Here is an 18281-nt window from a genome sequence, read left to right on the forward strand (position 1 = left end):
AAAAAAAAAAAAAAAAAAAGAAATATTATATCTAAAATATAGAGTTGAGGAACCTGAGAATTTTGAGATTGAAGAATTAAAGGAAAGGTACTTAGAATCCAGATAAATTGATATCAGAACTCCAGGGATGAAATACTGCCTCTTGATTTAAGTGACAATGTTTATTATGAACAAATTGCCTTTGCACCTTCATATACAGGATTTGGGGTATAATTCTGAAAGAGTATCCTAAGTGTGACACGTTTTCGTACTTTCTAACATCCACACTCATCTTAATTTGAACACTATTTGTTATATAGAATTTTGACTTAGCAGAAATAAACTTTAAGTTATCTGAAGGCACAGAAAGGATTTCATTAGTCTTTATAAAAATCTTTATATACAAAGGTATATTAAAGAACCTTAGCCTTTTTATAAAGATTTAAGTAAAATTATTGTAATGTACTTATCCCTGCTATTCTATATAATTATATTCAGTTTTGCTTTTTAGGATGTTAGAAAATTAAAATGACTGTGTAACCTTTTACTGTATTTGTAGTTTACTGGTATAAAATTTTCTCTGCATTGCTCTTACCTGCCTGCTGAGATATAGTCTTCCTTGAGCACGATGAAAGGTGACTTCCAACCAGTTGCTCCTCACTGCATGTTTTCAAGCACATGTTTTCAAGTTCAGTTGCAAGAAGACTTAAGGAACTGATATTTACAGGGTTTCTTCCTAATCGGCAGGGATACAACCCAGCATGCAGTTTTGTGGTTTACCTAGCAAGCTGTACTCCCTCCGAGGCTTAGTCACTGCTCAGCAGAACTGAGGATAAAGGTGCAAGGTGCTCTGAAAGATAAATGAATATTATTTTTAAATCAGACAAGTGCATGCAATTCAACAAACTTTCTGCAGTCTTACTACTCTAGCTCAGTCATACAACATTTTATAAAGACCTTCTTTCTTGGGAAAGAGGGCAAAAGTTTTATGTGTACATAAAGTGAGGTCAGCAAAATACTTAAGCATGTGAGACGCAGAGACAGAAAATTTTTTTAGTGATGCATGAAGTGAACTGCATGTAATCCAGAGACAGACTGCTAAGAAGAAAAACGGCATCATGTTCACAACAGGAAGGGAGGGCTTGAAAATATGTCCAGTCTTTCCACAGCAAAAATCAATGTCAAGGTGAGTCATTTACAGTATTTACTAATCCTTAACACATGTTTTCTCCGTGACATACATGTTTTGTTCTTTTGTATGTGCCCAATGAACATACTGAGATATTTATTTTAAAAATGTATTGGAACATTCATGACAGTACTTCAAAATAGTTAAAAGTCAGAAATTACCAAAAGGCTCATCATTCTGGACTGGATAAATGGATATGCATACGCACATGTATGTTAAATGTGACATAATAATAAGTAGAAAGGTTTTTAAATCACACAACATTCTGGACGGTTCCTGAAAACGTAAAGCTAAGAGAAAGAAGTGAGACCCTGTATGATCTTAATAATACAAAGTCCACAACCTGGCAAAACTAACTGATGTAGTTAGAAGTCAGAGAGTGCTTGCTCTGAGGACGGCAAAATGATGGCAAAGAGTGTGAAGAAGACTAAGGAGAGCCTGTAATAGTTTGTCCCCCATTCGGGATGTTAGATACACAGTGTTAAGTTTATGAGGATTTATCAATCTGGAAATGTGTGATTGAAACACTGTTCTCCATAAATATTAAAGTACAGAATGCTGCTAAAATAACAGTCAAGACTAAGGTTATGAGTGGAGGAAAAAAAGAGTACCATATGCCTATGCTATATCTCAGAGAAAAAAGAGTCCCCATGGTAACTCCTATTTAGTTGTTTGATTTTGCGCGTCTGAATGTGAGTAGGAAAATCACAGACTGCCGTGCTAGTCCAAGATTGAGTTCAATATCTGCTCTACAGCACTCTAGTTAAGTAAAGGTGGGTGAGATTTCTGACTGGCATTCAATGCTTAAAGGAACAGCACGAGCCTATTACAGAGATCATGAATTTAATTAGGTGAAAATTAAATAATGCATACAAAATACCTAGTAAAAATACTGCAGTGTCTCTTCTTCACCTGACACCTATAAGTGGGGAAAAAGGGAGAAAGATGAGTACATCAGTGTGCATGATGATACAGATATTTAAATATATATCAATGCTTTTCAATTTATAAAATAAACCTATACCACTCCACTGACTTAATCCAGTCACACAAGGTATAGAACTACGCTGAAACATTCCTGTAATCATAATATATGCAAGTACAGAAAGGTAAGTGTACAGAGCAGCCACAGACTGAATAAGCATCACAGAAGAATACAGTGCAGACCTCTTTTCACAAGAGGTTTAAGTTATGTGATATGCTCTTCAGAGATTTGTGAATTCTTCCACAAAGCCCTTTCCTTTTGTTGTAGCTATGCTCAACCAGTATTAACTGCTTATTTATAACTCTGCCAACTCCTCCTTTGGTCATACATCTGGGAAAACACAACTTTATTAGTTAATCCATAAGACTATTTATTAAATGGGTACTTATAGATAATACTTAATAACCATCAATCACCTTTATACATGCTTCAGAAATATTTTTTTCCTTTTTCTCATTACTTTCTTTACATTTTATACATACACTTATGAAAGTACTATAGGATTTTTTCTACACTCTCTCTTTTTATTTGCTGTGTGTCTTTTTCTTAGGTCCCTCAGATGTTAATATGAAGTTAAAAGACTTATTTATCCAATAGTATCGTATACAAAAGTTCAGAGGTTATGAAAGTTTTATGTATTTTGTATAACATAGCTACTAACCTTAATATGTTCTCAAGATGACACCATTGGTATAGTTAGAAGTAACTCGATCTGTGAATAATACATTGCCTTAACCCAATTCACCTCTCAATATACTAAAAAAATCACTTTCTCTTTGACAGCAACCTGATTCACTATTGCTCTTTGTAGCTCAGACTTACATTCAGATGGTTGTTTGTTAAAACCATGTTTGGAGGGAACATTCTTGGTTTGATTATTTTTAAGTCAGATAAACAAGACAGAAGCAATAACTGTCCAACACTGAAACAAGAATTTAGTGTTTACCATGAAGTGCTGATGTGTTTGAGAACTCAGCACATTGGAACAGAACCTGTGGCATTCACAAGTGTAAGAACAGATTTGTTCCTCCAATGAAACCGAAGAAAGTAATAAAATGGTAATTCTCAGAATTGATTGAGAGAAGTTTGGATCTTACCACATTTTGCAATCTTTCTCTCTCCCTCTTTCTTTGCTCACTAAGGATTGAACACAGGGGCCCTCTGACACTGAGCTACACCTATATCCCTTTATTTTGAGATAGAATATCCATCTGGCCTAGCACTTTCAGTCTTCCTACCTCAGCCTCCTAATTTGGCTCTGTCTTTTTGTTTGGGTATCATGCAAGTGTCATGAAATACTAATGCTCCTACTGGCTCTAATTCTCCCCATGAAAAGACATGCTTAAAAATGAGGTACCAGAGATCAAAAAAGCATAAGAGATGGGGAAGAAAGGCAGGAAAAGGTGATGGAAGATAAATTGAGATGTGCCACACACATGACCTAACTTATGATGAATGCAGTTATTATGAACTACAAACCTGCATTAATAACAATAATGAAAAAAAAAAGAAAGTGGAAAACAAAAAGCCACACTTCTTTTGTTCCTTTCAAGCCAAAAGCACATTATGTAAGGTCACATCTTAAATGTTCCCTTGACTCTGAGCCATGAATTCTACTTTGGACTGAGCTCATTTGAGATAGCATCGCTTTTTGGTGTAGGATAGAAAAAAATGTTGGGAGTGAATTTAATTTCTCTACGAGTATTATAATAGCATAGAAATATCACTGTCATGTCTACCTTATAAGGTTTTCAGAGTTTCTGACTTAAAGCAGATTTGTAAATGTTTCCTAATTTTAAAATAATTGAAGTATACAAAACACAAACAAGAAAAAGACAAAATATTTGAGGAAATTGCCTATTATATTTAAAGTACAATAATGCCACAAGAAAGGCAGTAACACCCCAGCAATATGATGTATGGCAAAGACAATTATTTTCAGACATGTAAAAAACAAAAGAGTAACATTCTCTTTAAATATTATGATCAGATAATCTTTTCCCTTTTCTTTAGCAAATAAAGATATGGGTATAGATTTTTATTGATAGTCAACTGTAACAGAGATAGGTCCAATTAACAGGAGCTAAATTCTCAGTCATTGTTATCTATTTATGGCATCATTTGAAGGGAAAATGGTGCTTAGACAGAGTATCTGGGAGATACCTGAAGTCTTCCATGCATGTCAGGCATCACCAACAGGTCCATAATCTACAGTACACTTTTTGGTGGTCAATGATTCTTCAGGGTTTTTTCATTTTAAATAATAGGAATCACTAGTTCTAAGAGACTAATGACAAAATTTAGCTTCTGAAAATGCAACAAGCCATTTCTCTCTGAAGTCTTTACCTTCTCAGAGGTGATAAATGGGAGAAAATCATTAGCCCTGTGCTTTTTCTGAAGCCCTTACAACTATCCTTAACACAGAGACATTCCAGAGAGGGAAATAGAAAATAAGGCAATAAAAAAAAATGTAGGCAACTACAAGGGAACAAATAATAAAGGGGCAAATTTAGTTTTGAACAAGTTACTAATCAAATTCAAATGGTGTAGCACTCCAATCAAAAGTCAGAAAATGAATGGAGTACAATTACATAATGATGAAAGAGTCAGACAAAGTAAGAACAGATAAAAATGTTGAGTAAAAATTCAAGGATCAACGATGAAAAGTAAGTGCACAAGATTTTCGATCATCATTATCCAATAAGAAACACAAACTAAAAATATGATGAGTACCACTGCACATCTGTCAGAACAACTGCAAAGAAACAAGCACACCAACCAAATATCTGAATATGCCTAGTGTTGGTTGAGAATGTAGAGCAACTGGAGTTCTCATATGTGGCACTTGGAAAGAGAAATATTGTTGCCTATGAGGAAACAGTCGAACAGCTTCCTATAAAGTTAAGTCTACCTTTAGCAAAGGATCTAGTGATTTTATTTCAGAATATTTACCCTAGAGAAAAGAAAATATGTCCACACAGAAATATGTACTAGTGTTGAAGTTATACTCTATAGCCCTGATCTAGAAATAAGCCAAATACTCTTAAGGTGAATAAGCAAACTGTGGTACATATATGCAATGGAGTACTATTTGGCAATATAAAGGACAAAATATAGATACACACAAAACTTGAATGACACTGAAAGGCATTGTAATGAGTGAAAAAAGCTAGTCACAAGAGGTTTTCTTCTTGATGGTTCCATTTATATGGTATTTTTGAAAACAAAAATAATATGAAAGATAAATCATTGGTAGTCAAAGATTAAGGATGAGAAGAGAGTATCTTTATGAAGGGATAGTACAAAGGATTTATTTAGTAATTATCTGTATATAGATTTTGATGGTATTACATCAATGTATGTAAGTATCAACATTCCTAGAGTTGTGAAGAAAAATCAAAAGAGCTGACAAAAATACTAATATTTTCCTCAAAATAATGATATGGCATTATATATATTCTTCTTCTATTTTATCAATATGCCTCTCTAATCTGAGGTGTTAGAAGGGAAGGGAGCCTGGGGTGTGCAGCATGGCACAGGGAGCATATGGAAATGCTGTGTACTTTTTACTTAATTGTTCTGCAATCCTAAAGCTTTTCTAGACAAGTAAAATCTATTTGAAAACACTCACAAAAAACCAAAAAGAAAATACCTATTTTAGTTTACTGTATAAAATACAGCAGCACACTTTCCTCAAATCTTAAGAAAAATACTGTTCTGTGTGCATATTTCATTTACTTTAAACCATGAAGAACAAATGCTGTCAGACTAGAGGACCCAAGGACTTAGCTACCATCATAAATAGAGAAAACAAATATAGTCAACATAGACTTTATGATCCTAGTAGATATTCCTGCTGTTCAAGGCATAAGAACATTCCCTAATGATGGTACTCATATGCACATCTAGAAAGAAGCCTCTTGACATTTTTTTCTATAACTTTATCTTTTTTTTGGTACCAGAGGTTGAACTCAGGACCTTGAGCTTGCAAGGCAGGTGGTGGCACAACTGAGCTAAATCCCCAGCATCCTGTACCTTTAGCCAGAGACAAAAAATGATGGCATAGAGGAGTGTCATTGCATCTTTCTTACTACTACTCCTGTGGAACAACTGAACTTCAGTACCCAGAAATTTCCTCAAATTTTTAAGTGTCAAAAGCTTTGTTATCTTTCTCTGACTCATTAACATAGGCCTCCTGTGCAAGCTCAGAATGGCTGAAAAAGAACCCAACTTTGGAAATACTTGCAATATATTCAACACAGAGGTATATCAAAATTGTCTCTGTTGATCCTCAAATCAAAGAAGTGTGATACTTAGCTGTGAAATCATCATGAAAGGCAGGAATTTTGCATAAGTGGAATCCTCAGTTAGCATCTTTTTAAGTAAGCACCTAGTGGGCAAAGCTTTTATCAAGTAGCAAGATTGAATCTTACAAAATGCTCATTTCTAGTCTTTTCTGAGACCAAGGAACATAGGATGGTGGATACAAAATGAAATGCATGCAAACCAAAAAAGTAACCAAAGTTACTTGCCATTTAGAAACATTCCGGTTCAGGTTCATTTCTTTGGCTGATAGTTTTCTCCATCACTATTATAATACAATTACTTCCCCAGCTGGAGGTTAACATCCCATTCACTAGTTAATTTTTTTAAAACCATAATCTGCATTTTGCCTCACTCTTTGTCCATGGAATCTTGCCTATAGCTACCCTCTTCTTTGTAAATTAATTCCATCCTCTCCAAATGAGCCAGAGGATCTTTGTTAATATTCTGTTCAACTGCAAGAATTTAATCAATGTTGTCTTCCTTTGCCAAAATCTAGATAGATCATCGTATTTTTCCTTTCTATGGTCACTCCTGGTACCACTGACCATCTGTGAAGAGAGAGCCTGGTGAGTCTCAAATATCTCCATGAGCAAGATCTGTTAATAACTCCAAAACAAAGACAGAATGTGGGGAAAGTATCATAGTGAGAATTAGAGATTTGCCAATAATGTCAATAGCTATTACTATTTTTTTTTCCACAATCATGCTCCAATCTAACTCCGCAGGTGCACTAAGAAATCATTTATTTTAAACTTATTCAATTTATGTTAATTTAAAATTTCTCTAGTTTTCCTGTCAGGAATTCTGGGTCAGAACATTCCAAGCTTTGTGTGTGTGTGTTTGTCTAAACCCCTATGTCCACTGGTCTGCCTGCCCTTCAGTTTTGTCTTCCTCTTCTTTACCCTTCTTCCTGCAGTTGTCAAATTTGTTTTCTACAGTACAATCTTATGCCATTGACTCAGCTTTAAAAATTCTGCCATGATTCCCCCTTCAGAATACAACCAGAGATTATTTTTAGTATATTGCAGTTCCATTTTTGTTTTGCAGTTGGTTGATATACTTACAAACAATATTGAGTATTTTGTCAACCTGCTCACGCATTTTTCTGTCTCATGATTTGCATACATGATATTTCTTCTAACCAGAAGGCTCTTCTACCAATCTATCTGGAGATGAATTTACTATATTGTTGCCTCTGCTTGCTAGGTGGTTTCCTATCACCATTCTAGGCCTCCTCAGGAGGAGCTTATAATGTCTTCCTTTATATTATCATAAAGTAAGGCATACAATGTTTATACTCTCATTCTCTCGTGAATATAACTGTGTTCATAAATCTAAAGACACACCCGTAGATTGTGTTTCTGTAATATTTCAACATTTCTTCACTGAATAAACTTTAGGAAGAGGGAGCAAGAGCACCAAACTTGTAATAACCGTATGTTCCGCAATTAAGCATACATGTGCGGGCTCCAGAAAGCGGGCAGCACATCATGTAGTAGAGGGATTGGTTCACGTAACTAGGGAGGCCAATCAGTCCTACAATGTGCTGCTTGGAAGTGGAAAACCATGGAAAACTGGTGGTATAAGTCTAGTTTGAGTCTGAAGGCCTGACAGACACAACGGTGTCTGAGGAAAGAGAAAGAACAGAGGCCCAGTGACAAGGTAGGTAAGACAAGACAGGACAGTTTCTCTTTGCTTCATAATTTAGTCCTCTTCAGGTTCTGAAAGGGACTGGATAACGCCCAACCCCACTGGGGAGGGCAATCTACTTCACTTAACCCCTTGACTCAAAGGCTAGTCTTTTCCAGCAACTCTTCGCTAGACACAACCAGAAATAATCCTTAATGTAAGCCTCCTGATCCAGTCAGCATGACACAGAACCATCAGACTCAAAGTAGTCCAGTAGCAAAATATGTCCATATCCATTATGAAGTTATTTCAGAGAGGTGACTCAAAGAAAAGAGGATAGGTTTTCTTTCACTGCTAGGCTGATAGAAGAGTGAAGCCGTAAGGTGAAAGTAAGTGATACATCAACATACTGCTATTACAAATAGTTTAGGATTCAGAAGACTCTTTTCTTTTTCGATCATAGCCTTATTATGCTGCTGTTGTGTGTGGCTGTCAAATTTATTGCCAGATACTCAGAGCAGCATCCCTGGCGTCTGCTCATCGCATTACAGTATCTCCCCCAAAATGTGGCAGTCAAAAATGTCTTCAGACCTTGTCAGATGTCCTCGGTGGGGCACACTTTCGACAGTTGAGAACTACTGTGTCAGTTTAAAGATTTTCTGAGGATGAAAGTAAGTTATGTGAAATCATTTTCCTTAAATTTGGAACTTTTTAGAATACCTAAGATTAGTTATAACTTTATGATAAATTGGAAATAAGCTAGAATTGTGGTTTATAGCATAAAAATTTTACTGTTCTTCTTTTTGTTTTCGAAGACTTCAATGGAATATGTATATTATATTCCAGTACCTAGAAGTGACCTCTGGGGTTTGAAGTGTGAGATGACTTGTCCAGGGGTATGGACTTGTAAGTGAAGACCTGGGAAAGTAACACAAGTTTGCAGGTCCATCAGTGACCATACCTGCTGCAGCTGCATCATACCCTCTTGCTTGACAATGTCTATGTTATATCATTGAATTTATGCTTTTTAAAAGTCAGTATTATTAAATTCTATAGTTCAACATATTTCTATACATTGTCTACAGTGTAGGCAATAAAATCCCAGGCTCTGAGAGTAATAATTCAGGGTTTCCTGCTAACTATGAAACTAAGATTTGGACATCACTTTCCGATGGTCTTGTTTTTGTGTCTATGTACCTAACTCCCACCTCTTCAAAAATAGGTAAATCATAGCATTTAGTATCTCCACAACTCATATTAGTTGCTTTCTTCTCCACTTCCTCCTCCTTTTTCTGCACTACTGGGGTTGGAATCCAGGGCCTTTATAATGAGCTAACTCCCAGGCCATTTTTAATTTTTATTTTGAGCCAACTTCTCATGAAGTTGCCCAGGATGGGCTTCAACTTGTTATCTTCTTGTCTCAGACTCCCAGAGTGCTGGAATTACAAGGTGCAGGCCATGACAACCAGCTGTTCCAATTCTTTGGTCAGATCATGATTCACTATTAAACAATCAATCTCATATTAAATATGGTTACAAATCACTGAACACTTTTCATGTCAATATTATTATAATTTTCAAACCAATATGCTCTCAGAATTTGCATTTTATTGTTGAAAAATCTGAGAAGCTTACAGTAAAGTATTGGCCATAGCTTGCATATATGAGCAAGGATTCAAATCTCAGATCTCCTCTATATCAAAACTTATCCTTAAATATCACCCTATATTAATTTTTATATGAAATTAGTAAAGATATAGGCAAAGACCTGGGGGGAAATTTTGAATCCATGAGAGTCCTCCAAAATCAGACTTCAAAATGCACATAAGTAAACAAAGGCAATAAATCTATCTTTACATGGGTGTAAAATACATATGACATTGTCACCAAATTGTATATTTTGCTCTAATATTTGATATCCTTGTTCATTTGTAGCATACAGCTCTTTCTTGTATCTCCACTAAGCTCCACTAAGAATTCCTTGATATAACCAAATCTGATACACATCCCTGCTGGGTTGAAAAAAAATAGAAAAAGGAACATAGCAATAAGAAAAAAATAAAAGAGGCTCTGGAGAAAATTGTAAATAAACACAATCATGATCCATAAGAGTAGTGGGTTAGAGGATTATTAAGAAGAAATAAAAAGGGAAATATTTGCATAATTTTCCTTTTAATTTAGTGTTTAGATATCTTTTTTTTCAGCTTTAATTGAGTTTATTGGTACATTTTAGGGATACAGTACAGTTACATTCATTGTTGGGATCCTGTACCTCTATATGACAAGTCTTGAGTCTCATTTTTTCCCCTTACCTCTGCCCTCCCTTCACCCCCTCCTCCCCTCCCCATCTAGTGTTTAGATATCTTATTAGAAAAAGGTTAAAACATAAAAGGTATACATAAATTTATGAAAAAATCGCCTATGAAAAATTTAATAGTTATAGCATAAATTCATCTTCAAAAACACTACTAAATGTTTTTCACAATTTAATCAAGCACTTACTATATGCTGGAATCTGCTCTGTCTCATACGGATTTAAAATAAATTCCAAGAGGCAAAAATTCTGAGGAATATATTTCACTCTTCTCTTTTTTAAGCCTATACCTTAGATCTGAATGGGATTTGGAAATAACAGAATATTTAGTCATTTGGCGAGCATAAATTTCACCCTTAAGTAATGAGTGCATAGGCCGCTATAAAGGTCTATATCCTTTGGTAATATAAAAAAATGCTTTAGGGTAAAGGGAAGTATTTGAACAACTGTTATAGGGAAAATGGTCATTGGGAATGGATAAGGTTAGTTGTTTCTACATAAAAATAGACTTGTTGAGACAAGAAAATAATATAATGTATCATTTTTCCTTTATAAGAACATTCCATGAAAGCAAAAATTATCATCAGGATATCTCTCATTTAATAAACATTTTCATACTTTCTTTGAAACTTGAGGAGTTTGTTAAGTTATGCAATTAATTGTGTATTTTATATCTGTGTATAATTGTATATTTGATGAACTTTTAAGAAAAATAAGTTTTCATTTGTCCAAAAGGTTTTTTGGATTTAATTCTGCTTCCAAAGTTGAAAACATTTGCCAAGTCTGTGTCACAAATTAGACATCTGTGAAACAAGCAGCAAGTTTGTTAATTATTGGATTAATTTAATGAACTTATTCTCATTAGGCTTTATGAGCCATGCTGTACACGGCAACGTGTGAAAGTCCACAACCACAACATGGCAATGTCAGTAGGTAATTAAGGACATTGATGAGGATTTTTGCAGAAACAAGATGTGGCAAATTGTTTGTGTAAAAATACGTTATTAGATGGAATTAAGAGTTGATAATTACAGAGAATTAAGTAGAGATCATTTTTGTTGTAACAAATTAAGAGAGAAGTCAGTTTGGCTCCCCAAACAAATGTTGAATATACACATGAATCATATTTTTTTCACAGCCTACACTTCATTCTGAGTGTGATGAGCTTTCTAATAGTGTTTTACTGCTACATGATCTGGAAGTAGGCACAGTTAGTTTGTCACCACGAGAATTTCTAAAGTGTTGATCTTTCAGAAAAAGAATCTCACACTTCAAATGGCCTCATGATGGAAAACATATAAAACAGATGTACTTCTTCCCCCACCCTATTTTTTTTTAAATCTATTGGCACTTGGTTGTTATCAATCCTGAAAATAAATGAAAATCAACTATGACTGGAATGTAAAACTATGTGTTCCAACATATATTCTACCTCCCTCAATTTCTCCAAAAAGAAAAAGCTGTGGAGGGTCACAGTGGGTCTGAGTTTGGCAATAAATTAAAGTAATTGTTTAAAAAAATCAAACATGGATTTATGATGTCCTAAAAAAATTAGTAACTCTTTAAGTTCAGACCTTTGTGCCTTTAACAGCATCGTTTTAAAGCTACTTAACTAATATCTAGCATATTGCCGGCATAAAAGAGCCAAGTTAAATGATGGGTAAAGAGGAAGTAAAATCACCTTTAAAAATAACTGAAGTGTTCTCAGCATTACTTTAAGCATTAATTTTAGCTGATAAACTGAAACTATATCCACATTTTCCTGCAACTCTCATTTAAAATACACTAAAATATATAAGCTATTATTAACGAGAGAGATAATAGTCAAGTAGTTTTAAAGTTCAATGTGTGAAAAAAATTAATGGAATCAATGACAAAAATGATGTTAGTAATAATAATGTGATTATTATAGTTATTTTTATAAAATCTCAAATTTAACATGCTTAAAAATACTTTGATTTTTACCTCCTATGAACGCGACAATGATTACTTTTATTAATTTGATTTTGTTTTATATATACATGAACGAAGTCTGTCCTTTTCAAACTTAGGATTACTCTTCTCTTTTCAATGTTTGAATACAGGCATTTGGTCTATCGCCAGCGTTTATTACTAGATAGGAAATAAATCTCAGGGGTATCAGGATTATGCTTTTGTTGCTGTAGAGATTTCAGTAAGGCCTGTGGAAAAATCTGTATGCATATGCATACATCATGCCACACAATGAAGTATTTTTTCCATGGGGCCTATTTTATAATTTAAAATAGATAAATTAAAAGTTTCAGGCTTCTAATTAAATGGCTTCTGTCAAGTTTCCTTCCTAGCTCTTAGGACTTTGCTAACAGGCTGGTGAGTAGGACTGTTCGAGGAAGCACCGGTTTGTGTATGTGTGTATTTTCCGTGTTTGTGCTCTTGTCTTCTACGTGGGAGTGACAATAATCAGAGGGGTTTCTTAATTAAACGTAAAGATATTCATACTTCAAGGCTACAGAGATTCATTCTGATAATAAATTAGATATATATAATAATAAAGAAGCATGACATTTAAATAGCAGGCTTGTGGATTTCACATGAAATAGCTCTACTGCACAGCTGAGAGGTTCAGTAGGATTAAGGCAATTTAATTAGTGATAGTTTGAAACGGAATTTTCAGACCCATGTGACTTTCCTTAATGAAATCCTCCCTTCAAATATCTAGTTTAGTCACAGATGAAATGATGAGAAGACAAGAGAGTTCTTCAAGACATTATCAAAGATTGCAAATCTCTGGAAATCAATTCCAATCAACACAACTTTATTGCAGAGTGATTTTGAATGTTGAATGCTTCATAGAACACCTTTGACATAACAAGCATTGAGATACTGATAGGAAAACAAGCTATTTGCAAATGTGCACCAGATCATTAATTCATTTGAAGTACACCCCTGCATGTCCAAGGTCATGTCCAAAGTAGTGAAAAGTAAAGCCTCCGTAACGCATTCAGATAAATATTTTATATTGTTTATTTTTTTCAAGAACCTTTGGATCTGGAACACTGTGAAGTCTGCTTGGGATGATACTGTTCTACTGGTAGACAGGCAAATAGGAAATGAAAACATGATTACTAAGTAATTCAGGCATAAGTGGAACATGGGGAAAAAAAGGATTGGAATTTTTCTTAGGTCAGATATAAGGACTGGTTCTATAAGGTCAGATATAAGGATTGATTTCCACATGTCAGATACTAATAATGTCAAAATGAATGTATACCATTCAAACTCCATACTTAAGGTAAAACATTATGATTATAGCAGACATTTACAGAGGGCTTATAAACTGCTAAACCCTCAGTCAATGTTGTGTGTTATGTGTAGATACTTATGTAATTTTTTTTCTTTCTTTCTTTTGATACCAGGTATTGAACTTGGGACTTTGCACTTGCCAGGCAGGCGGAGGAACCACTGAGCTAAATCCCCAGATTACCTATGTCATTTTCACAATTGTATAAACTTATATTTTCTTGTTTGGATTTATCTTATGTATGAGACAGAGATAATCAATAGGATTGTAAAAATGATGCAATTATGTACATACAACACTGACCCAGGGATTAGCAGTTAATAAACACTCAATAAATGTTTGCTATAATCATAATATTTTATCTTAAGTATGGAGTTTGAATAGTATATATTCATTTTTACATTATTAGTCTCTGACATGTGAAAAGCCTGGGTGTATACAGTGGGCAGAGAAATTTTATATGGAGTCAGCACATTCTCGTAAAAATAAAGAAAAATCTGTGAAAGGATTTTAAGGGAGTCTTAAAATACGTTACTTTAAAGTGGTGAGCAAAGTATGAATAAAGGGCACAGTTAAAGGAGAACAGCTTCTGGTCGATGAAGTATTCTCCATGAAAGAGAGATGATGAAAGATTGAGCTTATAAGGAGAACACAATGGTTGATATTAAAAAGAAGTATACATCTGGGCCTGGGATGTAGCTCAGTGGCACTGTGCCTGCCTCCCAACAGCAAGGTCCTGAGTTTGATCTCCAGTATAGAATAAAAAAAGTATACATCTAAATACACAAGATATCTCCATGATAGTATATGTGTATTAATCTTTCTAATATATTCTTTCATTCTCTTGTCACTGATCGCCATTTCTGATGTCAGGTATAAAAGTTACTAATAAAAATGTGTTAAGTTTCTAAAGAGATGTGTCCTGCCTTCTCAGACGTGTACATGGAACAGACAGCAGGCTGTGGAATTTACCTAACAAGATTATTAGGATTAAATGGTCTGTGAGAAATACAGGAAAGGAGTAAAAGGAATAAAATATTGTCCTTTCCACCTCTACTTGTGAGTGTTGAAGCAAAGGAAATACCTCTCATATATTTCCAAGAAGAAAATATAAAAACCTACAATAAGATATTTTCTATTTCACCCCTGTATTAATTACATTTACCTTCGGTTGGTCATTCTCAAAGGAATGAGCCTTACCAGTCATTTCACAAGGCCTCATTTTTTCCATTTTCGATTACTAAGCCTTCCTACACCCTAGGGTTGTATGTTTGGTGCCCCAGGAAGTAGATTCTGAGAGAAAATTGGGATGAAGATGTTGTACGCAGAGGTGGTGCTGCAATTACACCTGTGAAAAGAAAGGAGGGGTGCGGACTCAGAAAAGGGAAGACTTTGCCATGAATCTCAGACCTACCAACATCACACAGAACTCCATAACAGGAAATTCTTCTACAGCGTCCCAGGTTTGGCACAAGCTTTACATTCCTGTGTCTCCTGATCCTTGGATGCAGACTTCCCTGGGAAAAGCCATGGTTTTAGGTAAGGCATTTGTTCTCTGCTACCTTTGTGGAGATCACAAACATCCAATTAGCTTTTCTGAGTTTTTCTAAGCAGAGGAGAGATTGTGCCAGCCAGTATTCACATGTGTTTACCGATTAGATGTGGGTTATCAATGGATGGATTATGACCTTGGACAGGGCCACTCTCTTCAGCCAAGGTCACATGGAAAAAAGCTGAAAGCTGAGTGCTGTCTACTGATGTCACTTCTAGTAGCTGGGATCCAATTCCATCAGTTGAGTATGGTTGCCCTATCAACAGCATCTCTTACATTGAGTAATAAGAGGGAAAGCTAATAAAACTAAGTCCCTTGAATATATTTGTACCTCAGTGCCTCAAAAACTCTATTTCTTTGCAGCCAAACATGGTTCAAAAGTGTCTCATCTTCTGTCGCTACTTCCTATCAATACAGCCCCCTGAACTCACAAGCAAGTTTTCATCATCCACAATCTTCCCTCTCCAATATCCCCCCAAAATAATTGCCAGGAATGGACACCTCAATCCAGTATTTATTTTTTTATTTTTAACTTACCGTTTTCATTGTTAACCTTAATAAGTACTGTATTTATTTTTAAGATACGTTATGTACATACATCATACCCCCTAAGGTTTGTATGTACTATAGACATGTAGAAATTTTTTAAAAACCTGAGGAAAAAAATATGAAAGTTTAAATAAATGATAACCATGAGTTATTCCTATGTAAATCTATGGAGGTCATATATATTTCCTTTTATATTTTAGCTACTTTTAAAACTTTAATAATTATGATGATCAATTATAATTCTGTTGGACTGTCAAAATTGTACATTTGACATCATTTATATATAATTACATTATATGTTATTACTTTTGTATGTTATTACTGTTATATGTTATGTTTTACAGAATCCCTTTTGTTTTATTTTCACTTTAAATGTGATATTCACTTGAATGTGCTAACATTTTCAATTATGCAACATAAAACATGGGCACATGTTTATTTAATGTCTAATGCTAAAGGTATTTTACACTTTTTGAACAGATATAAATAATATATTTTTCAACATTTGTAGTAATAAACATATTTATATTAATTCCATATTGTTAAATTGCATTAAATTTATACAGTCAGAGCTATAGCACCAAAAACTAATCTTTTAATATGGATTTATTATTTTTTTGTTTTTTCTTAGAAATAAATGAATCATTATAGTGTCAAGGAATGATAAATAGACCTGTGACCCTGAAATACCTGGCTCTCACTTAGGTGTTCTCATATCTTCAGCTGTCTGGGGCAGGCTTATCATCCCAGACTCCCAGGCAGGGGAAAGATGTAGGGTGCAGGCTTCTCCTTACCATCACCAAATTGGAAAATATATATAACCTGGGCCTGAAAAATTCAATTGTGGAGGTTGAACTCAATTCACGCTTTCTATAAAGTATTTTTTGCTCTTCTAGAGAATTTTTTTTTTCTTTTTTTTGGTAGCGGGGATTGAACTTGAGTCCTTGCACTTGCGAGGCAGGCAGCGGCACCACTGAGCTAAATAACCAGCTTTGAGAATTTTTCAACAGAAAAACAGCATGCGACTAGTTTATTTTTAGCAAATCCTGGAATTTATGGCAATTTCTTGGGAGAAAATCTCTAAAAGCAAAAAAAATCTTTATTTGCAGAAGAGAGTGATCATTTTGTTGGATATGGGTACTCAATGGAGAATCCTTTTACATAACAGTTTGGAGAAATTATTCCATTATAAATGAGAAGTGTGATATTAATTGAAACTTGAGTGTTTACATATGACACAAATCTTTATGAGTTCTCGGAATTGGTTACATTAATATGCATGTTTTGTCATTCTGAGGTGTCTTCCGTGTGGAAACTCATGTTCTTCATCTGTGGTGTTTTTATATTACTTCATGCCTCTATTTTTATCTCTTGTCTCTAGTAGCTATTCTTTCATTTTTTGAGATAAAGTCTTGCTATATAGTTCAGGCTGGCCTTGAATTCACTATGTAGTCCTGGCTGGCCTTGAACTTGCAACAATCCTCCTGCTGTACCTTCCCCAGTGCTGGATTATAGGCACGAGCCACTATGCCTGGCATCTAATAGCTTTTCTTAATGATTAGAAAATAGTAATGAAAAATATGTGATTTTTCAATTCTGTTTACTATGTTAGCTTTCTGTTATCAAAACATAATTGGGGCCAGAGATTTAGCTCAGTGGTCTGCCACCTGCCCTGAAAGCGCCAGGTCCCAAGTTTGATCTCCGGTACAAAAAAAAAAAAAAGCCATGCAAATCAATTTAAAAGGAAAAAAAATTATTTTGGTTCATGATTTCAGAAATTCCAGTTCCTGGTTGCACAGTTCCAACATTTTGGGCTTGTGGTGGCACAGTACAGTACCTCACGGCTGGAGCTGTAGAGGAGTCTGTCACCTCATGATGCCTAGGAAGCTGGGGCTGGGCTTGAGGTCCCAATACCACTTCCGGGAATGATCTCCAGGCCCTTGTCCAGGCCCTAGCACCTTCCACTAGGCCCTGAATTCTAAAGGTTTCCACAGCTCCCAGTAGCACCACAGAAACAAGCCTTTTGACATGGCCTTTGGGACCATTTACAATCCAAAAAATAACACTTGTTTTCAGAAACTTATCTTCTAATATTCTTACTATTTTCAAGATATCGATTGAAACTTTTTTGATGTTTTATTTCCTTTATTATTTCTTATGTTCTTCACATCTCTTTTGTATTTATTTGTTTACATTGGTAACGTTCATATTAAAGGGCTCATTTCAGATATACAAGGCCAATTTGCTATTTCGTTCTTGTGAAACAGAGGCACCAGAAAAGTTGGTTGAAGATAGCATTTTACAGCTGATAGGATTCATGTTAGAGTGCATGAAAATGCAATGGGTCTTTTCAAGGGAGAAACTGTAGGTCTCAGTATCTAAGATTACTTTTCTGTACTATTTTGCCCAAAGAAAAAAGATCCAACTAGGGAGTCCAGTAGGAGAAGGAAGATTGTGGGTCTTACGTCATTATATAGA

At 34.9% G+C, this 18281-nt stretch overlaps 1 long non-coding RNA gene across 2 annotated transcripts in view; it reads left to right on the forward strand.

Moving 5' to 3' along the window:
• The window catches only part of LOC104853939, a 19998-nt gene extending 4271 nt beyond the window's left edge, over window positions 1-15727 (forward strand). The window contains exons 2-5 of one of the 2 annotated variants that reach the window (XR_777928.2): window positions 6976-7045; window positions 8572-8779; window positions 14964-15241; window positions 15618-15727. This is a non-coding gene — a long non-coding RNA (uncharacterized LOC104853939). The remainder of the gene's footprint in view (window positions 1-6975; window positions 7046-8571; window positions 8780-14963; window positions 15242-15617) is intronic. The other variant, XR_002024970.1, reaches the window with a different exon arrangement.
• The last annotated feature ends 2554 nt before the right edge of the window (window positions 15728-18281 follow it).

Source organism: Fukomys damarensis, unplaced genomic scaffold (genome assembly GCF_012274545.1).
Source record: "Fukomys damarensis isolate Sample0158 unplaced genomic scaffold, DMR_v1.0_HiC HiC_scaffold_32, whole genome shotgun sequence".
Classification (NCBI taxonomy): Eukaryota; Metazoa; Chordata; class Mammalia; order Rodentia; family Bathyergidae; genus Fukomys; species Fukomys damarensis.